This window comes from Pseudorca crassidens, chromosome 8, assembly GCF_039906515.1.
Source record: "Pseudorca crassidens isolate mPseCra1 chromosome 8, mPseCra1.hap1, whole genome shotgun sequence".
Lineage (NCBI taxonomy): Eukaryota > Metazoa > Chordata > Mammalia > Artiodactyla > Delphinidae > Pseudorca > Pseudorca crassidens.
Window position 1 is genome coordinate 82,636,418 of NC_090303.1, and position 23,360 is coordinate 82,659,777.

The following is a 23,360-nucleotide window of genomic DNA, read 5'->3' on the forward strand; positions in this document are numbered from 1 at the left end:
CCTAGAGCCCGTGCTCCATAACAAGAGAAGCCACTGCAATGAGAAGCCCCCGCTCGCCACAACTAGAGAAAGCTTGTGTGCAACAACGAAGACCCAATGCAGCCAAAAATAAATAAATAAATTTATTTTTAAAAAAATTTGTACACATTAAATATGTGCAATTCTTCGTTTGTCAAGTATACCTCAATAAGGCTGTTTGTAAAATTTCCCTTATTTGTAATATATAGTAGCACAGAAACATTGATCCCTTTCCTCTAAACTTTGAGAAATCTCTGGAGCAAGCTTTTGCATGATCATGGTATCAGTTATCTATTGCTGTGTAACAAACCAGCCCAAAGCTCAGTGGCTTAAAACAACAAACATTCACTGTAGTCATGAATCATTACTGTACTTAACTACTTTTGAGTTGATTTTGAATTCTATAGGCACAGTCTTCATGTATCTAGTAAAAAAAAGTAGTGGATTATTATGGGCTGAATTGTGTTCTCCCAAAGAAGATATGTGGTATACTCCAATAAAGATATGTTGGATACTACCTAAGGAGACAAAAGACCTGTACTCTGAAAACTATAAGACGCTGATGAAAGAAATCAAAGAAGACACAAACAGATAGAAAGCTATACCATGTTCTTGGACTGGAAGAATAAATACTGTCAAAATGACTATACTACCCAAGGCAATCTACAGATTCAATGACATCTCTGTCAAATTACCAATGGCATTTTTCACAGAACTAGAACAAATAATATTAAAATTTGTATGAAGACACAAAAGACCCCGAATAGCCAAAGCAATCTTGAGAAAGAAAAACAGAGCTGGAGGAATGAGGCTCCCTGACTTCAGACTATCCTACAAAGCTAGAGTCATCAAAACAGTATGGTATTGGCACAAAAATAGAAATATAGACCAATGGAACAGGATAGAAAGCCCAGAAATAAACCCACACACCTCTGGTCAATTAATCTATGATAAAGGAGGCAAGAGTATACAATGGTGGAAAGACAGTCTCTTCAACAAATGGTGCTGGGAAAACTTGACAGCTACATGTAAGAAAATGAAATTAGATCATTCTTTAAGACCATACACAAAAATAAACTAAAAATGGATTAAAGACCTAAATGTGAGACCAGACACTATAAAACTCCTAGAGGAAAACAAAGGCAGAACACTCTCTGACATAAATCGTAGCAGTATCTTTTCTGACCCATCTACCAGAGTAATGGAAATAAAAACAAAAATAAGCAAATGGGACCTAACTAACCTCAAAAGCTTTTGTACAGCAAAGGAAACCATAAATGAAACGAAAAGACAACCCACAGATTGGGAGAAAATATTTGCAAATGATGTGACTGAAAAAGGATTAGTCTCCAAAATTTACAAATAGCTCATTCAGCTTAATAACACCAAAACAAACAACGCAGTCAAAAAATGGGCAGAAGACCTAAATAGACATTTTTCCAAGGAAGACATACAGATGGCCAAGAGGCACACGAAAAGATGTTCAACATCGCTAATGCTGAATGATTAGAGAAATGCAAATCAAAACTACAATAAGATATAACCTCACACCAGTCAAAAAGGTTATCATCCAAAATCCACAAACTATAAATGCTGGAGATGATGTGGAGAGAAGGAAACTTTCCTACACTGTTGGTGGGAATGTAAATTGGTAGAGCCACTATGGAGAACAGTATGGAGGTTCCTTAAAAAACTAAAAAATAGAACTACCATATGACCCTGCAATCCCACTCCTGGGCTTATATCCAGAGAAGAATATGGTCCGAAAGGATACATGCACCCCAATGTTGATTGCAGCACTGTTTACAATAGCCAAGACATGGAAGCAACCTAAATGTCCATCGACAGAGGAATGGATAAAGAAGATGCAGTACCTATATATAATGGAATATTACTCAGCCATAAAAAGGAATGAAATAATGCCATTTGCAGCAACATGGATGGACCTAGAGATTGTCATACTAAGTGAAGTAAGTCAGACAGAGAAAGAGAAATATGATATGATATCACTTATATGTGGAATCTAAGAAGAAATGATACAAATGAACGTATTTACAAAACAGAAACAGACTCACAGACTTAGAGAACAAACTTATGGTTACCGGGGGGAAGAGTGGGGGAAGGGATAGTTAGGGAGTTTGGGATTGTGGGATTGACATGCACGTACTTCTATATTTAAAAAGGATAACCAACAAGGACCTACTGTATAGCACAGGGAACTCTGCTCAATGTTATGCAACAGCCTGGATGGGAGGGGAGTCTGCAGGAGAATGGATACATGTATATGTATGGCTGAGTCGTTCTGCTGTGCACCTGAAACTACCACAACATTGTTAATTGGCTATACTCCAATATAAAATAAAAAGTTTAAAATATTCAAAAATCAATTAATTAATTTTCAAAAAAAGTTATGTTGGAGTCCTAGATCCAAAGTCCTAACTCCCAGTACCTAAGAATGTTATCTTATTTGGAGATAGGGCCTTTATGGAAGTTAAAGTTAAAATGAGGTCATTAGGGTTGGCCCTAATCCAACTTGATTGGTGTACTTATAAAAAAGGGGAAATTTGAACACAGAGACAGACAGGCCTAGAAGGAAGATGATATGAAGAGACATGCAGGCAGGGAAAAGATGACTATCTAGAAGGCTTTGGGAAAATCAAGAACTCACTGCTAAGTACATTTACTCACAGAAAGTTTCCTTTCTTGAGAAAAAAATGAGTGAGAAAATATCTACAATTTTGCAATAGATAAAGTTTTTCAACACTTCAAAGACCAATTTAAAACAATCACATCTTGCTACAGATCTCACCTCCATGAAATACCACCTCAACTTGACAAACTACCACTACATAAATTCCAATGGGCCTGATTTAGCCTTAAAACCTGCTGTGGGGCTCCCCTGGTGGCACAGTGGTTGAGAGTCCGCCTGCCGATGCAGGGGTCACAGGTTCGTGCCCCGGTCCGGGAAGATCCCACATACCGCGGAGCGGCTGGGCCCGTGAGTCATGGCTGCTGAGCCTGCGCGTCCGGAGCCTGTGCTCCGCAACGGGAGAGGCCACCACAGCGAGAGGCCCGCGTACAGGAAAAAAAAAAAAAAAAAAAAACCTGCTGTGATTCAATGAAGGAAGTGTGAGAACCAAGTGGGATTATTTCAAGAATAAAGTAAAACATTTGTTATCAAAGGTAAATGGAGCTGTAATAGAATTCGCATTATAAAAAAAGTCAAAACAATTTTAAGAAGAAAAAATAAAAAATAAAATGCAATATTATTCAGCTTGTTACCATAATATTTTGAAACTTTATAACTGTCAGAGCAACGCTCATGACATTTCCTGGTCTGTTAACTGATAAGCATTTTATTACCTATGGGGAAAAAAAAGAAACAACTTTAAGCTCTTAACTATAAAATGCAGGCAAAAGAATGGCAGGATGAGTAGACAGGGAAGAGCAGGGCAGCAGGCTGGGGGGGGACAGTTTCCCAGGGAGGCGAAGCATCATGTGCAAAGCCTCACAACAGAGATTTCTTGAGCCTGTGTTTGTATTTTACATAAATGGAATCATACAATAGGTTAAAAAAATGCAGGCAAGATATAAATCTTCTAGATATATAAAATATTTCAGCTAACTGAAGAGTCTATCCAAATTTCAGCTAGCTTTCCTCTGGGTCTGTTACACATAGGTCTGAACTTTCACAAAGACCTTGTAACAGGCTAACATTTCTTACAAACTTCAGGAAAAAAAATTTTTTTTAATACTAAATGTATGACCAGTTTAGAAATATAATGTGATTAAAATTTAATAGGCAAGGGGATTTTTACATTTAACTCATCAGTGGTACTACCTGTTGTATTAAAGAAAATCACCGATTCAGATTAAGAAGATGCTTGGTTGTGTTGGGGTTTATGTATTTGTCATCCGTTCTTTAATGGAGAAGTTTACTCAGTAAATTAATATGTTGGAACCATTTTTAGAAAACAGTATTTAACCCATTTAAAAGAGAAAAACTATTTTGAAAAGTCTAAGCATGCCCATTTCCATATAAATAAATGTGAACATTATGTAAAACTAATTATAAATCAATTTTTTAGCTGTTCATCAAAGCAGGTCCACAGAAATCTCTAACTGAAAAAATTCCAAGCAATTCCTTTTAGGCATTGTTTGAGCTATTACAGATGTTTGAAAATAACAAAACTAAATTTAAAATATTCATAATAATAAACAAGACAAAAAAGACAACCCTCGGGCTTCCCTGGTGGCGCAGTGGTTGAGAGTCCGCCTGCCGATGCAGGGGACACGGGTTCGTGCCCCGGTCTGGGAAGATCCCACATGCCGCAGAGCGGCTATGCCCGTGAGCCATGGCCACTGAGCCTGCGCATCTGGAGCCTGTGCTCCGCAACGGGAGAGGCCACAACAGTGAGAGGCCCGTGTACCGCAAAAAAAAAAAAAAAAAAGACAACCCTCAGAATGGGAAAAAATATTTGCAAATGAAGCAACTGATAAGCGATTCATCTCCAAAATATACAAATAGCACATGAGCTCAATATCAAAAAAACAAACAACTCAATCCAAAAATGGGCAGAAGACCTAACTAGACATTTCTCCAAAGAAGTCATACAGATGGCCAGCAGGCTCATGAAAAGATGCTCAACATCACTAATTATTAGAGAAATGCAAATCAAAACTACAATGAGGTATCACCTCACACCGGTCAGAATGGCCATCATCACAAAATCTACAAACAATAAAAGCTGGATAGGGTGTGGAGAAAAGGGGACCCTCTTGCACTGTTGGTGGGAATGTAAATTGATACAGTCATTATGGAGAACAGTATGGAGGTTCCTTTAGAAACTAAAAGTAGAACTACCATGTGACCGAGCAATCCCACTACTGGGCATATACCCTGAGAAAACCATAATTCAGAAAGACACCTGCACCCCAATGTTCATTGCAGCACTATTTACAGTAGCCAGAACACGGAAGCAACCTGAATGTCCACTGACAGATGAATGGATAAAGAAGATGTGGTACATATATACAATGGAATATTACTCAGCTGTAAAAAGGAATGAAACTGGGTCATTTGCAGAGACGTGGATGGACCTAGAGACTGTCATACAGAGTGAAGCAAGTCAGAAAGAGAAAAACAAATATCGTATATTAACGCATATATGTGGAATCTAGAAAAATGGTACAGATGAACCTATTTTCAGAGCAGAAATAGAGACTCATACGTAGAGAGCAAACGTATGGACACCATGGGGGGAAGGAGGGGGTGGGATGAAGGGAGATTGGGATTGACATATATACACCACTATGTATAAAATAGATAACTAATGAGAACCTGCTGTATAGCACAGGGAACTCTCTACTCAGTGCTCTGTGGTGACCTAAATGGAAAGGAAATCCAAAAAGGAGAGGATATATGTATACTTATAGCAGATTCACTTCACTGTACAGCAGAAACTAATACAACATTGTAAAGCAACTATACTCCAATTTTTTTAAAAAAAGCATTCCTGCCCACAATAAAAAAATATTCGGGACTTCCCTGGTGGCACAGTGGTTAAGACTCCACACTCCCAATGCAGGGGGCCCATGTTTGATCCCTGGTCAGGGAACAAGATCCTACATGTCACAACTAAGAGTTCACCTGCCACAACTAAGGAGCCAGCAAGCCGCAACTAGGAGCCTGCCTGCCATAAGACCCGGCGCAACCAAATAAATATTTTTTAAAAATATTCATAATGAAGGCTTTTTACTAATTCCAACTGAGCTTTCCCCACTCTTCCTTCCAGAAGTGACTTTGTTCTGCAGCTTTGGATGGGACTGGACTGAGGGAATAGATGAGAATTATCCACTTAGAAAGTCGGATTTGGGAGATAAAGAATGAATAGGTAATTTATTTTTCAAAAAATGAACCAAGTATAAGACTGTTAGGAAGTATTAGGCAAAGAGACTCTTTTACATTCATCTAGAATTGTTGTTCTTATTCCCAAGGAGAATTTAAATATGATAAGATAGGCCATTTTTCCCACCTGGCTAGCTCCAAGGAGGTTGCCCCTCTCTGACAAATAACAGGGGAAATATCCAACACAGAACCCTTGCCTGTTATTATCTCGGTAGACAGTAACTTCTAGAGAGTGAGGATTAGTTCTTCCTCCTATTCAAACTAACTACATCTTGCACAGTGCTGTGCACATCATAGGAATTCCTCAAAAGTTCGGTGAATTCCATTGAAAAACTAAGATTATTCACTAACCTTAGCTTCTTCAATGTCAAAGTATAAAGACAGAATCAGATAAGAGCACTGAATTCTAAATTAATTCAGTAAGAGTCATAAATTATGAAGTGCTTCCACCAATACATGGTTAAGTCAGGGGACCTACTTTTAAAATGACTTAGTTATTAAAAGACAAAAATAACACAAATGTCATAGAATTTTCAAAGGAGCTTTATCATTTGTATAACTTGCTAGAATTGGGGTTATCAAATTTAATATGAACAGCTTTCATCAAATTTGTATTTAATGAATGCAGCTATGAAATGGGCAAATCCAATATACTGCAAACAGCCCAACTCTTACTTCGTTCCACAGATATGATTTACCCTTAACAGCCAGAAGCATCACTTCAAATAGTTTGTGTTATGGCAGAATGGATTATGTCATATTCATTCTACCTACAGGAAGGAAGCTAACATCCATAAGAGCAGCATTCAACTGTGTGTTACAAAGCACAGCCCCGCAGAACGTTTATAACATAAAATGTGAAGATATTTAAAACATAAACTTTGCAGGTTGTGGCAGACCAGAGCCTTCTCTCTTTCCACTAAAGGGATATATTTTTGATTCAAGGCTTTCAAATCCTAGGACCTGAGATCAGCTACAAAACTTACCCAGGACTGTGGAAAAATGTGTCAGCCTCTGCTTTGTACTCCTAAGACTCAACTCACCATCTCTATAAACACGTACATACACAAGCATGGACGTTTCTACAAAGAGCAAATTTATCATTCATTTAACGTGGAGGATGCGTCTGCAATTGAGAATGTAATGGACATTCACATTTCTTCCTCCAGATAAATGTGTACTACGCAGTAAAGCTCCAGTTGAGAGGGCTATGAGTTCTAGTTCTCCTTTTTAATATTTCACTCCTGAGAAAATTCTCCATCACACATAAGCCATTTCTAAAATATTCGCAATCTAAGGAGGTTTCCAGATGTACCTGGAAAAATGAACAACTGCATACCAGTTTGACAGACAGTATACAAGAATTAGATCAGAGGGTAAAAGTCACAGCATTCCAATGCAAAGAGGTTTCAAGGTCATTCAGATGTCCAAGTTCAAATCTCAGTTCTGAAAAAAAAAACTAGCTGCCTGATCTTAAACAACTTAATCTTGCGAAACCTCGTTTCCCTCGTGTGAAAAGTGGGGATAAAAATAGCACTGCTGTGGGAGTTGAAGTTTACACACACACCACACATGCCACGTCTCCAGCACAATCCCATGATCAGGCACTGCATGATATGTAGCTGTACATGCATAATACCACGTGGACACTCTATAGCTGTCCCTACGTCCTACTTCCCACATTAAACAGGCATTATCTGCTCATGTTCTCTTCTCCTTTCTGCATTATGGACCATTACAGGCAGAAGCTGTGTCGTATTCAATTCTATAACTGCAGGATTTGACACACACCTGGCATATTGTGTAAACCAGTCAACTGCTACTTATGTTTGGCGAGAGCAGCTGGCTCCTCATATATGTTAACATATTTTATCAAGTAAGTCAAATGAAAAATGAAGTGCTCATTCTTAACCTATTAAACTTTCTCCCTCTGTTTTTGTTAAATTTACATAGGTAGACCCTTATTTAGCTGTAACAATCAGCTGCTGATTTTCTATTTAAAATGTGAAACTTGAAGTTCCCCCATTGTTTCACCATCATGGGGTTCATCTGGGTACCATTCCAAAAATTTAATTTGCTTTGTTATTAAAAAAAAAAATACTAGCCCAGCCCCGTCCACCTTGATGTGGCTGGAGGCGCGCAGGGCCTGGGACACCACAGACCTGGGACCCAGAGCAGCTCAGAGGCAGTGAATAACAGCTCTTCAAGTCTGCAATAAAAAATGGCCTCCAATAAAACTACATTGCAAAAAACGGGAAAGAAACAGAATGCAAAGAGTAAAAAAGTCGAAGAGGCAGAACCTGAAGAATTTGTGGTAGAAAAAGTACTGGACTGACGTGTAGTGAATGGGAAGGTGGAGTGTTTCCTGAAGTGGAAGGGATTTACAGATGCAGACAATACTTGGGAACCCAAAGAAAATTGAGATTGTCCAGAGTTGACTGAAGCATTTCTTAATTCTCAAAACGCTGGTAAAGAAAAAGATGGAACAAAAAGAAAATCTTTACCTGACAGTGAATCTGATGATAGCAAATCAAAGAAGAAAAGAGATGCTGCTGATAAACTACGAGGTTTAGCCAGAGGTCTCGACCCAGAGCGATAACTGGTGCCACAGACAGCAGCGGAGAATTCATGTTTCTCAGGAAATGGAAAGATTCAGATGAGGCGGACTTGGTGATGGCAAAGGAGGCAAATATGAAGTGTCCTCAAATTGTAATTGCTTTTTATGAAAAGAGACTATTGGCATTCTTGTCCAGAAGATGAAGCTCAATAATAGTCTGCATTGCTTTTTATATACATTTATATATATATAAAATCTGGGTCTTGGTTTTTTGATTTATTAGTGTGAAGAAATAACTACATTCTAATGAAAATCAAATTTGATACGTTCGTTTTGAAGTAGTATTGGGGAAGTTGTTGGGTTTTGGGGTCTTTGGGGGGGGCTTTGTTTTTTTTTTTGCATCTGTACCACTGGTTACTTTGAACAAATAAAAGCTTTCTGTAGTTGCTTCCTTTAGCAGAAAAGAACATTTGATAACACGGTATATTATTTCCTCTGCATTAGAGAACAGCTTTTCTAAATGTTGGGGAAAATCTCCATAGTCATTACTCAATCAGAATTCAGAATTTGCATTTAACTCATATATGTCTAAGGACCTTTCTGGGTTTTTTTGTATGTGTATACATAAAATACATATGTAAATGGTTTGGGGGATTTTTGGTTATTGTTTAAATACATTTACCAAAACAAAAACAGCCTTTCACAGCCATGGATAAACCCATGTTTCTGGGATTCTATCATTTGAAGCAATATAAGAAATCACGTTCAACTTAAATTGAAAATTTAAGTCTTAACCTTTCAAATTAAATAATTTTGTAATTAATTAGGCAAATTAATGTAAGTAATTTAAATTGGATTTTTTTTTTTTTTTCCGGTACGTGGGCCTCTCACTGTTGTGGCCTCTCCCGTTGTGGAGCACAGGCTCCGGACGCGCAGGCTCAGCGGCCATGGCTCACGGGCCCAGCCGCTCTGCGGCATGTGGGATCTTCCCAGACCAGGGCACGAACCCGTGTCTCCTGCATCGGCAGGCGGACTCTCAACCACTGCGCCACCAGGGAAGCCCCAAATTAGATAATTTTTTAAAGCAGCCCTATCAGAATTTGCATCCATATCTACCGTCATATGAATGCAGTTTTATATGCAAAACCCCTGAAAGGAAAATGTTATCACTGTCAACAAATGACACCCAAATGAAAAAACGAGAAAAATTCTGGTATGTTTTAATTAGCCAAGCAAGACTTAGTTAAATGGACATTTAAAGCTTCCTTTTGGCAAACCATTCCTTTATAAGAAGTTGAAATCCCTGTGCTGTATTTACTGAAAGACTGCGATACATGGAATGTCTCAGACTTGTTAATGGAAACCTAATCAGATGGTTAGAGACGTTGGCAATTTAGGATCTGCAGGAATAAATGAGTAAACAAACTTTTCTAATCTAAACTTGACCTGCATGTTTTTTCAAACTTTACCCCAACCCATTCCTTACACGTAGGCTCAATCTTCTCCGTATTTTGGGTTACTGGTTCAGCAGAAGCCAGGAAAAACCATAACTTCGTAGTAATCAGAATGTTATTCAACTGTATATTGTTTACTTTATGGTAAATAGTGGTGAACAGTGGTCAATAAATAGTTTTATATTCAAAAAAAAGATACTAATAGAATTGTAGGTCTTGAACACAGGTGAGTTTCTTTTTGTGATTCAAAATGAAACAACCTTTCTGGGTAAAAACTTAAATAGCTGATTTCTGCCTAGTGGAAAGATTCCCTGTTTACACTTCTTTGCTAAAAAGGAAAGAAATGAAAATATTTTTGCCAGATTGTAAGCCCATAGGCAAGTTACAGATTAGAGTTTGCACTAATTGCTCAAGCTCATTTCTTTTTCAAAAAGGAGATCCTAATTTTTAACAACTTGACAAGATTACAGCAACCTATTTGGTACAACTCAGATTTTCATATTTCCTCTTTTTCTTGCTCCAACTGGTGGCCAATCTCAGTCAGAAGTCTAAGCAGCACCTCCAGTCTCCTCTCCACGAAGTGTGCCAGAAACAAGTAGCACAGAAGAGGTACCACCACCCTTACTTTGAACCTTTGTGATACCCTCAGTCCACAACTGCAAAGCTCTTCTTCGATTTACCTTTTCCAAACAAATAAACCATGTAATCTAATTCCACCCCACACCCCCAACCTCACATCCATTCTCCTTTTGATACATTTTTCTCTTTGTTTTTTATTTGTTTGTTTGTTTTTAATACAATGAGCCCCATATACCCAGAGTCATCCCTCAGTATCCGTGGGGAATTTGTTCCAGGACCTCTGTGGATACCAAAATCCGTGGGTGCTCAAGTCCCTTATATAAATGGCACAGTACAGTCAGCCCTCCATATTCCTGGGTTCTGCATCTGCGGATTCAACCAAATGAATTGAACTGTGGTTGGTTGAACCGCCCGATGCAGAAGCAGTGGGGGCAGAGGGTCCACTGCTTTTCCTACTCACTGGATCTGGTAGAGCATCAAATAAGTAAGCAACCTGCAGAACCTTTATGTTCCCTGCAGGGAGCCTGAAACCTGTGTTTTCACAAGCCCTCCAGGTGGTCCTGACATGCGCCCAAGGTTGGAAACCTCTGCTCCAGCCTTTCAGGATGGGGCCCAGACTGGCAGATATTTTTCATGACTTTTTGTTCTTATAAACATACTGAAGATCCCCAATCATCTGACTGTTCCCAGGGCCAGGATTTGAGTGACTTAATGTTTAAGTACAATTCTGATAGAAGTCACAACATTTCCATTTCATAATAACTAATGTTTGGGTGAATAAAGTCTTTGTCTCTTGGAATTTGAACTACCTCACTACAGATTCTTAAATTTTATTTGTATCACACACATCCACACGCAACCAAGGCAATTTGAAGGAGAAACCCAAAGGAAAAAAGACAAAACATCTGTCTTTAGTGGGGAAAGCATTGCAGAGGGTCCAAAAGCCCTACCTACCTGAAACCCAACTCTCAGTTCACTCTCTCTAACAATGAGAAAATCGGAATGGAGAATATGGACGGTTCAGTGCAAGTAGCAGTAACATATATGTTGTTACATATATCAACATATATGTTGATAACAAAAACAACATTTATTTTGTCCTTACTGACATAGGCACTTTGTCAAATGAGCCACGTGTATTATTTAATCCTCACAACAACTTTTCCCATTTCACAGATAAGGAAACTGAGGCACAGAGATGTTAAGCAACCTGCCCAAGGTCTTAGAGATCTTAAGTGGCAGAGCTGGGACCCCACAATCTAGGTTTCTCTGACTTCAAGCTCCATAAACTCTTAACAACTTTGCTGTGCTGACTTCCAGCCCATCAGCCCAGATTTGGTGGACAATGGGAAAATAACTTGATGGTGCGTTATCTAGAAACCTCTCCCATGGACTGGACACTGCAGTTTGGATGCCTAGTCTGTCTCACAGACCTACTGAGGGGCTCATTTTCCTCCTTCCCCACGAGAAAGATTACAAAGTGTAACCTGAGTACATCAGGCCTTGAGGCAAACTCTACCATTCACTGTAACTCACAATAGTCACATCAACATGGTACCATCTTGAATATCAGAAAGGACATAGTATGAGCAAACTGCCTGATAATCAAGTCTAAATAGACTTACTGGTTGAGAAATAATCCTGGCATATATTCTTCAAGCAATATTTACTCACTGCAGAACAATGAATTTAAGTTTCAGCTTTGGAATCCGTTGCTTGTTTTAAACGTACCAGACCGTCTTGAGATAATTATCAACCCCTCCTCAGCGCTCCCCACTGCAAGTGCTTCAACACCATTATCTTGCCTCATCTACACACTGAATCTCTGTAGCTCATGGAAAGCCTGTGTCAGAGTAGATCAAGACTGAGGCCCTGGGCAGAAGTTCATGGAAAAAAAGACACAAGTCCTTAACTTTAGGCTCTTTCCATCAGAAGTAAGAAAGAGGGCAGACCTTAAAGTGGCTGGCAAAGTCAAGTGACCTTTATAAACACACTACACAAGATCCCACAGACGCCAGCCCACAACTGGGACAGCTGGCCACTCGCGCTGTTAGAGCAGGTTCCCTCCCAGGTCCACAGAGAAACGTCCAGATGCTCTCTAGGCTGCCCCCACTCTGCTTGAATCTTGAGGGCAAAATACTCCTAGTATACTTCCTTTATACATACTTCCTCTCTGGTAGAGTCACAGTTTGCCAACAACAAAGGGAGAACTAATTTATCTGCACACCGAAATACATTTCATTGCTCATACAAATTCAATATTCAATCAAGACAGTATAGTAGTAATCTTACTCTATTTCCAGTTTCCTCAGTCTGCACTAATGACATTTTGGACCAGATAATTCTTTGCTGTGAAGGGCTGTCCTGTGCATGGTAGGTTTAGCAGCATCCCTGGCCTCTACTCACTAGATGCCAATAGCAAACCCTTTCCCCAAGTTGTAACAACCAAAAACTATCTGTGGGAGAGCAAATCACCCCTAGCTAAGAATCACTGCTCTATTTGCTCAATTTGTCCCATTTGTCTCTAAAAGGCAAAAGTGATACTTCTGTACTACAATGCAACTGTTTTAAAAGATATTTCATATACCCTGTGACTGTCAGTCTCTGTGATTCTCTGATGATTATTCAGACATCCAAGTGGCCTGCCTTTCTTATTCTGGCATTGTTACTGTATTAAAATTCCCTTGGCTCAAGTGCCAGACCCTGCCTGGTTTCCATCTCTCCACCTTCCTTTTCTGACAACCTGAGACCCCTGAATTCCATCCAGCTTTAGACACGCCTCCAACTTTGTCTCTCAAGGACTGATCTTTTTTTTTTTTCTGAGTTATATAATAATATATTTATTGAGTATATACAGGGCACCAAGGACGGGTTTTTTTGTTTTGTTTTACATCTTTATTGGAGTATAATTGCTTTACAATGGTACGTTAGTTTCTGCTTTATAACAAAGTGAATCAGTTATACATATAGATATGTTCCCATATCTCTTCCATCTTGCGTCTCCCTCCCTCCCACCCTCCCTATCCCACCCCTCTAGGTGGTCACACAGCACCGAGCTGATCTCCCTGTGCTATGCGGCTGCTTCCCACTAGCTCTCTACCTTACGTTTGGTAGTGTAGACATGTTCAAGGACTGATCTTGATTTGGCAAGGAGGGATACTAGCCTAATGTTCTCATAATCAATTTCCTGTTACTCCCACTATCTGTCATTAAACCACATCCTGGCGATCCAGTTTTGAAAACCAGGTATGTGCCTTGAACTGGGAACAAAGTCCCCACTCACCATTCAATGTTGATAATTCAAGTTGTGTCTTATACTTTTATAATTGGTCTCATGATGCCACGATCCTCTAGAACCAGGACCCTAAATTATTCTTGCAGTCCTGCCTCAGAATTTGTGACTATCTGTACGCTCATGGAATCGTTGGCCCAATATTATTTTGTCTGCTCCTTGGAATTTCAAATATCACCTGCTTTGATGTTGGCCATCACTGAGCTTCTACGACAATCAACACATGCTCATTTGACCTTGTTACACCTACAAGATGCCAATTACTGTACTAGGCTGCTACCATCCACGACTTCATCAGCTCTCTGGACACAATCCTCAGTCTGTCAGTCTCGTTCTGTAACCCTGTTGCCCCCTCCCCAGTGCCCATCCCACACACACAATTGCGGGGGGTGTCCAGATCCAAGTCTTTGCTCATGAGATGGTTGTTACCCTAGCTAGGCTATGGCACTCAGACCAAGACTGGATACTGGAATTAATATTTGATTAGCTCTTCTAGGTAGTTCACTCAGTTTTACTTAAACCTTAAGCCAGAATATTGCTTTTCCAGTTACATCATCCAGAAAGGGGTGGAGCTTAGATAACGAACAGAAACAGGATCTCCAGTGCTCCCTCACAATGAACGTTACATTTGGGTACATAATCCTCTTTTTTTTTTTTTGTGGGGGTGGGGTACGCGGGCCTCTCACTGTTGTGGCCTCTCCCGTTGCGGAGCACAGGCTCCCGCCGCGCAGGCTCAGCGGCCATGGCTCACGGGCCCAGCCGCTCTGCGGCATGTGGGAGCTTCCCGGGCCGGGGCACGAATCCGTGTCCCCTGCATCGGCAGGCGGACTCTCAACCACTGCGCCACCAGGGAAGCCCCATAATCCTTTTTACTCCCACATATTTTCTCAGGAAAGGAAAGCCCTTTGCAATTCTCACTCCAATCAAAGTGCTTGATTGCCTCAATTTCTTTACCTCATCTCCCACCTTCTTCATAACTACAGGAAGTATAAAACGTAAGCACAAATAACTCAGAAAGAAATGAGAAATAAAAAGACTTTAAAAGTGTCGAAATCCTCCCACTAATTAATTTTCACTTAAATATCTTCAGGGACTAAAAGTCTGCTCATTATGAAGGGAAACTTAATGGGTCACTCCTTCCAATCTTCTGCCTTTATGGAGAGAGGCGTCCAAACCATTCAAGTCAGGCGTTGACCCTGGCTAGGCAATAGCACTACCCACAGTTAAAAATTATGTTTTTATGAGCTTTACAAAAACAAGACCCATTAGAGTGCAGCAAATACTTTCAGAACTTCCCAGTAGCTGGGCCAGAATCCTCAATACTACTCGGCTTATTCTACCAGCCCGCGGCAAGCTAGTGCATGGACTAGGGAAACACACAAGCTAAATGAAGGCACTATGACAGCAAGAAAGATAAGTCTCAGTGACACAAGCCTATTTACACATAAAGCCAATTGCTCCCAGTGACAAGCAGTGTTTTTCAAATTGCAGATCATAACCCAAAGCACTGGAAAGAATGACCTATTAAGGCTCTCTCCCCAGTGAATGCACTGAAATTAACTAATAGGTCTTGACTGCAATTTTTTCCTTTTTAGGAATGGAATAGAAAATTTCAGAATGCATTACAAGCAAATAGTAACGGTAAAAATGTTTCATGAAACTTTTTTCATAGATAGATGATAGATAGGTAGATAGATAGATAGAGACAGTAGTTCAACAGCTATTTACTGAGCACCTACAATGCACCACGTGCTTTTCTAGACAGATACACCAATGACTAAAACAGAAAAATTCTTGTGGTGCTTATCCATAACATTTTAGATAGAAATGTAAAATGGATTTCTTAGTGTAAGTCATAGACTTTTTTTAAGTTTGAAAGACACTATTTATAATACAGAGGTGCCCAAGCATCCTCCCTACCACTCCATCAAGACAGACCCACCCAGTAATTAATTGCCCAGCCACTCTGGGAAGCCCCAGACAGGAATGAAGTGGAAGGAATAGCCCAAATCATCCCCCCTCCCCGCTCGCAAATCCGCCTTCAAGGTCAAGCCTGTCTTCTTGAAGCCATTCTCTGTTTGCTGTTTTGCATCTTCCCCTTTAATTTTGTTTCTTTCCCACAGTTCTGATAAGATAAGCCTCTTGAAAGGGAATGAAAACAGCTAAATGAACCAGTTCTCAGTGGATATCCCCTAGAAGTGTAACAGGTGGAGAAGTTCTGTTTATATTTTTATTAAATATTAACTACTAGTAACAGGCATAGCATCGAAATTGTGATAGCAGATTCTCTTTAACCCGTTAAACAACATATCTACATATATTCTCCCTAAATGTCTTCAGAAACATCCTAATAGGTATTAACTAGGGTCCAATCTGATATTTCTCAACATAATGATTTGCTTATTTAATCTGAAGCCGCCATAGCCCACATTTAGTAGTTCTCCAGGATGAGCCCAACGTTGTGCTATGTGCCTCGTCTTTCATCTTCACAATGATCCGGTGAGGGCAGAATTATTATCTGCCTTCTGTAAGAGAAGATGTTAAAGCTTCTAGAAGTTAAGTAATTTGTCCAGGATCATTCAGCTAGTAAGTGGCAGAGCTAAAATTTTAACAAATGCCATATAGCTCCACAAAATGACTGACTGTATATCCATTAAGGGCAGAAGGTTTATTATGTATGAAAAAAATATAAACTCTGCTCAGAAAACTTACTCTACAAGCCTCTGCTTCCCCTGACTTGCTCTTAATCATTCTTTACTATTTTCATAATCATTAATAAAGTCTATAAATAAACAAACCATTAGGTTTAGAACTGAAGTGTCAGCACAAGTACTTTTTCCTTCCTTCAGTGCAGTAGGTTTAAATATGTGGTTGCTCAAAATATTGTGACATTTCTCGCACTAACCCCTTTTAATCGCCATAAGGATAGTGGGAGGATAAGAGGACAGACTCTGGGTCCAGAATGTGTGGTCTCAACTACCAGCCCCACAATTTATATGAAGCTTATATACAGCTGTATAGCCTTGGGAAAACCGTGCCTCAGTTCCCTCATCTGTAAAATGAAAATAATAATAGTATTTACCTAGGAGGTTATTTTGAGGGTTAAATGAGATACCATGAGCAATGCACTTAGAACAGTGTGGACACTGAATAAACGCTATGTATTTGTTATCCTTACGATTATTACTTCCTAAGAAGCACTAGCTCATCTCATTCTACTAAGCATTAACGTCTTGGAGTTTATCAAGAAAAAACTAACTGATTCACTTTGTTATAAAGCAGAAACTAACACACCATTGTAAAGCAATTGTACTCCAATAAAGATGTTAAAAAAAATCCCAACAGGAATAAAAACAAAAAGAAAGAATGTGTATTTTGTTTTTGAGTGACGTGTATATTGTTTTTGAGTGAAGTATTGTATAAACGTCAATTAGATCCAGCTGGTTGCTGGTGGAGTTCAGTTCTGTATCCTTGTTGATTTTCTGCTTACTACTATCAATTACTGAGAGTGGAATATTAAAGTCTTTGATTATAATTGTGAAAAAAAAAAGAGACAGTTCTGGGTGGTGGGGAAAAGAAATCAATCATTAAACTTGAAACTCTGTCAAGACAGAGAATTATGTCTGTTCCATCATCTGTCCCTTCATTCCCCAGTTGCTTGAGTTGCTGAAAGGTGCACAGTAGATGCTATTGCCTAATTTATGCTGTTTTTGGAAAGCATTACACTTCATAACTTATTTGAAAAGGAACCATTTTGTTTTAATGCTGATATACGAGATCTCTTCGCTTTGCAAAACACAACCAGCATGTTTATTTACTGAACAAAGGTCGGTACCATAAGTTTGTATGAAAAGAGAAATCATAACCATTGTCAAAAGAAGATTCAAACCAATTTTGCAGCAAAGGTCTATATGTTGTTTTTAACAACTGTCTCAAATGTTGGTCAAATGAAAAGGTCAAGTGTACATCAATATAAAAGAATATAAAGGTCCTCACTATCCCTTAGCCTGTTCTCTTAGTGAGGCAAAAACACATTTAAAGTGCATCTCCTCATAATCAATTTCTTTACTTACAAATGTCATTCTGAATGGACATTTTACAGCTGATTAATTTCTGTCCCTTTTTCTCACATGCAAATACAAGACCAAAATGCATACTTCTGGTAGATTTCCTTCCTGCTGATTCAAGTGCTGATTTCCTACAGATCTGCTATCTATAGCCCTGGCAGAAAAATGATCTTTCAATCTATGCTGCCATGTTGCTTAAATATATTCATCTCTTCTCTTCCAAAATATTTAAGTGAACAACTAAACATCTGATTGTAGAAGGTCGATAACATTGTCATTGCCTTCATCAAAAAGTCAACATATTAAATATGCTGCACATACAAATGTACTCAGTTAACATTTTAATTAAGGATAACAAACAATAATTAAACAGATGACATTTTAATTAATTTTCTCAACTGTAAATAGCCTGATGGAAATTATTGTTAAATCTAATTTAAATATGTCTCCTTGCAAAAACAGTGACCTCAAACTACCCATGATCAAAAACGTTTCCCTCTTATGTACTTATATGGTCACAATGTCGTAGCCGTAAATAAATTTCCAAGTAAAGTTTCTCAGTGTTATCAACCCTGTTCTCTTCACTTGGTATGCAACCAACAGTGTAGCTCTATATAATTATGTCTTTCAAGGCACTTGTTTATGTCTTGTGCAAAAACATAGCACTAAAGTACCTCAGGGTTGAATACTACAGTTACAGATTCATGCTTGGTCATTAAATCCAGAGAAGCTGTTCTGCCAAGCTTGGCAACCCAATTCCATGAAATCCAGTTTTCATATTGCCATAGATTCCTGAGACCTGTCCCTGGTTTTGCAACACAGAAAGGGTTGCTAATTGTCCCAAGTGGCATTATTAATTTCTCAAAGCAAAATGAGATTTAATTCATTTTGGTTTTGAAAATAAATGTGGGCCACTCAGCACTTTGTAGCAGAGTGGAACGACAGCATAGCAAATGATGCCTAAGATATTAGATAGTGAACTGTCAAGAAAACAGAATAAGCCCTGCTAGCAAGGTCGCCAGACTGGCATTCATTCATTAATTAATTTTTGGTTTTGCTCTTTTGTCCCATATTGTAACATACTTATACTAAAAGATGGTCCATTATTTATCAGAAAGTCAAATTTAACTGGGGGTTCTGTATTTTATCTGGCAGCCCTCCTTTTTTAAAAATTTATTTTATTGAAGTATAGATGATTTACAATTTGTGTTAGCTTCTGCTGTATAGCAAAGTGATTCAGTTATACATATATATAATGGTTTGCATTGGCTAATCGCAAACTGCCAATCCATCCCACCGCACCCCCACCCTCCCCCTTAGCAGGCACAACTCTGTTCTCTATGTCTGTGAGTATGTTTCTGTTTCGTAATTTCATTTGTGTCATATTTTAGATTCCACACGTGCCTTGTTAATTTTCTTTTCTTTCCTTTTTTTTTTTTTTGGCCATGTCACATGGCTTATGGGATCTCAGTTCCCCAACCAGGGACTGAACCTGGGCCGTGGCCGTGAAAGCCCAGAATCCTAACCACTAGACCACCAGGGAATTCCCTGGTAACCCTACTTTTAAAAGAGCAGTATCTGTAAGATAAACTCACCTTGAGAAACATTCACAGACTCTATCACAGACTCTGCATGGTTTCCTGCAGGGGAATTCCTGGAAGACAACACAATTCCCAAAGATATGGCTGGAAGAGGCAGCTTCTCTCCAGTGCAAAGTGAGCCTCAGACAAAGAAGTGGGGTTCTCATGGCTCAGGGTAGAGAAGGACAGGGGGACAGAGAAGGACAGGGGGACAGAGACGTCCACAGGCTGAGAGGTCAAGAGAGGGGAGTTTTTCCCAAGAACTTCCAGCTTTGGGAAGTTCAAGTGTTTCTTCCTAGCTGAGAATGCTGAAGGGATATGATGATTAGGATAAATGGTCTCCTTGAAATCTGTATTTTTTCATCAACAAGATTAGAACTGAATATTTTAATTCAATTACCCAGATATTTCACCAAAGAGAAGTAGCAGTTCCAACAGGAGATATCTAGGGCTAGTAAGCCCCTCTTTTCAAAAATATCCCCTCTTCACCTCCAGTTACTCAACAATCCCGTTATAATTTTGGAGTCACCATTGTACAGTAACTCTCTACCCCACCCAACCTCTGCAATCTCCACATCTCTTGAGAGAAACTTCCATAGCCTTAAAGAAGACCCTGGCTACTCTTCAACTCAAAGAAAGGGTCTCCAGCTTAAAAATGAGTTTGCTTGTGGAAATGAAAGGCAAACAGAAAGTAATCACCTAACACCATTGTTTACCTGGAATGTAAGGCCTTCGGCAGGCATCTGTCTCTGTTAGAGGCAATCTTTCTTAGTATGCAGTTGTTATTGTTGCTATTAGCACAATGCATTTAGCACAACCTTGATGTGAGGTTCAAGTATACTGAGCACTCAATTCAACAATATTGAATGTATGAATAGATGGACCAGTGAATGAAACTTGGGCAGCCCACAGAAAACCTCAGAGAGAGCTAATCGATGCTGCCCAAGAGGTCTGAAGGTCCTCCCCTCCTTACCAGGCAAAGCTGGAAGTTCAAGTGTCCCGGCAGAAGTGCAGAGAGTAAGGATGCTGCCTTCCTACTGCTGTGGATGAAGGTCCTCTGACAGGCCCCACTAACAGAGGGTGTATTTTAAAGAGATCTTGTTTCCTAATACTTATTGTTAAGCTCTCTCCTACGGCCCTATGCAAGCTTGGCTGGTGACTTTTCTGTTAACTACAAATGAGCTGCAATTCTCTCTTGCTTTCAGCTTTAAACAAGTCCCCCTCCCCACTTTTCTTAACCTAGGGGTTAAGTCCACCCTCCGCCCCTTACAAGTACACTGACAGCATATTTCCAATATCCTCCAGTCTTCAATTGCCATATCTTTCAAACTGGGCTCAAAACACCTCTTTGTAGAAGCGTCTCCGAATTAGCTCATGGAATCCAATTTTACTGTTTTCTCCGTTTATCTGAACCCTTACACACTTACATGTCAGGTCTTTACCATATATTTTTATGTTATTTACTCAGAGAAAGAATGTCAGAGCTTTGTATATTATTGGTGCTCCAAATGTAGCTTTAAAAAGTAAGTGAATGAAAACTGGTGCAGAGGAGCAGAGAAAGCTGTTTTTCTAAGATATAATGTATCTACTCTTACCCATCTTTGAACTCAAGTGTTCAACACATGAATGTAGCCCTTCCACTTGATACTCTTAAGTATGGTCCGTGAACCAGCATCACCTGGAAATTCATTGGAGATGCAGTCTCAGGCTCCACCCCAAACCCACCACATCGGAATCTGCATTTTAACAAGATTCCTCGGAGTGATTTGTATGCACAACAAACTTTGAGAAGCACTGACTTCCCCCATACCCAGCATGAAATAATCTACAAGGAATATCCCTTGAATGGCCGTAACATCACTGTCCATTCAAGCATCTCTAATTTTGCCCAATCAAACCTATCCATTAGGAAGCAACTTTTCTACCAAAGGAGTTTGAAATCCTCTTCACATTGCCTCAGTGAAACAGGAAAGAAGACAGGCCTAGGATACAGGACTCAGATTAGAAAGAACAAATCGCTTCCTAGAAACCAATTGATGAAGAACTGGTACTTAACACTGAAGGCATTGCAATAGCAGGGCTCACAGAGCCAGGGGCAGGCTCCTGAAGCCAGGGTGCGTCCTTCAGACAGTAGAACAGCTGCACATGGATACACAGGAGCACCCAGCAGAGGCTGAGGGTCATCAGAACCAGACCAGAAAAGAAGACAAAGGTGCGGACTGTCCCGAGTCTCAATGGGGAAAAACAGGAAACTTACATCACAGCCCCACTGGCTCATTTGTGCCTAGTATCGATGTGCCAGGAGTTAGACGAACCACTCCACCTACATTACCTCATTCAACCACAACTATAATAGACAATGAATGTTATTATCCCATTCCACAGATTGTATAACTAAAAACCAGAAAGACTGTGAAATTAACCCAAGAAACATCACTGAAAGTGACCTCACAGGACTCGAAACCAATCTGGCTCCCAAGCCCTACTTCAGCCTCTGTTCTCCACCTCCTTCTACTCAAGGTGAGTAAAGAGTGTATGGTCTTCATTACATAGTGTGGACTCAGTCATTCTCAATTAACCCTTTGGTTGGCTTCCTAAATCCAGAATTCAAGAAGCCCTTCGGATATCACTACCCACTCATGTCTGAAGGAGGGAGACCCTACCTCAAAAACAAGACGGCCATCACAGTGAGCGTAGGAGGCTGGCATTATGAAATGCTGTCTTAACAAGGTGGTTTTTTCCCTTCCCAGTTGGTACCTGCTATATATTACAATGAGCATCAGGTTTTAGCAAAAACGAAACACTTTTCCTTCCTTGGAGAAGAGCATATGCCGGCATGGCTAAGAGGTTGGCCACCTGGCCCTGTGGTACAGAGGACTTCGTGGGAGGTCAGGTCCCATTAGGGCAGCACTGGAGACCCTATAGACTGAAGGTCTCCCAGCCTGGCCCAGGGGGGTCGACTTTAGTCCTCAGAGTCTGTGCTATCCCTGACCCTTCGCCAGCCTTGGCCTCTCTAGAGGAAATGACATTGTACACACTTCTATAATAAACGCAGTCACCCAAAGGCTATGGTCACCCTTAGTAGACAGACCAGACCAACCACCTGCAGAAAAATTCCCCACTCACAGCACCCTGCTAAGAATCTGCTTGTGTCATAAAAGAGAAAACACCCCAAAACTCAATTATGGGTGATGGTGAAAAGCCACATCACACTAACAAGTCATCAACAACATTTCCTAAATACATCAGGCGATTTTCTGAAAGGTGTTCAGTCACATTGCAACTTCTGCCCTTCATCACCACTGCCATCCCATGTTCTTTGACTCTCTGAGTTTAGAGCTCTCTATTGGGCTTTTAAAGATACACGTAGAGACATAAAAAGTGCGATAGGAGGTATAGGAAACACATAGAGGGGAAAGCTGCTTCCATTTAGTTCATGTTGACAAACCTGAAGACAGGCTAATATAGACCTTGAGGGGTCTTTAGAAAGCTAGACACTACCCTTTTCTTCTCTTGGCAGTATTACATGTAAGTTGTATTTTATATTATGAATGTTTATTGGTTTCTTGTTTGCATTCCAAAGCCTTTTAATTCTGCAGATCAAAAAAGTTTTACTATCAGATTTCCTAGGCCACTTTTAAATTACTCTTACTATTTCTCACTTGCTAATTACTGAATTTTCATGTTTATTTTTAATCTTGAAAATAGGGAAACTGCTAGCTTTCCTCCACCTCTCATCACCTTAGGGAAAAAGTGAATAAACATAGTGTAGAAACTACAAGAACAAGGAAGACTGGTAGGACACATGGACGCAATGGGAGGGGAACAAGGTAGATATTTTAAATCTTTCAGGCCCAAGTTCTCGTGTGGCTTTTACCACTTACTGCGTAAACTTGAACAAGTTC

General features: G+C 39.8%; 1 protein-coding gene and 1 pseudogene across 3 annotated transcripts in view; one reads left to right on the top strand and one right to left on the bottom strand.

The window, feature by feature from the left end:
• Positions 1–23,360, bottom strand: part of GRM8 (glutamate metabotropic receptor 8) — a 766,011-nt gene that overhangs the window by 657,939 nt on the left and 84,712 nt on the right. The gene's annotated exons all lie outside the window — the stretch shown is intronic.
• On the top strand, positions 8,061–8,837 carry LOC137228637 (chromobox protein homolog 3 pseudogene; annotated as a pseudogene).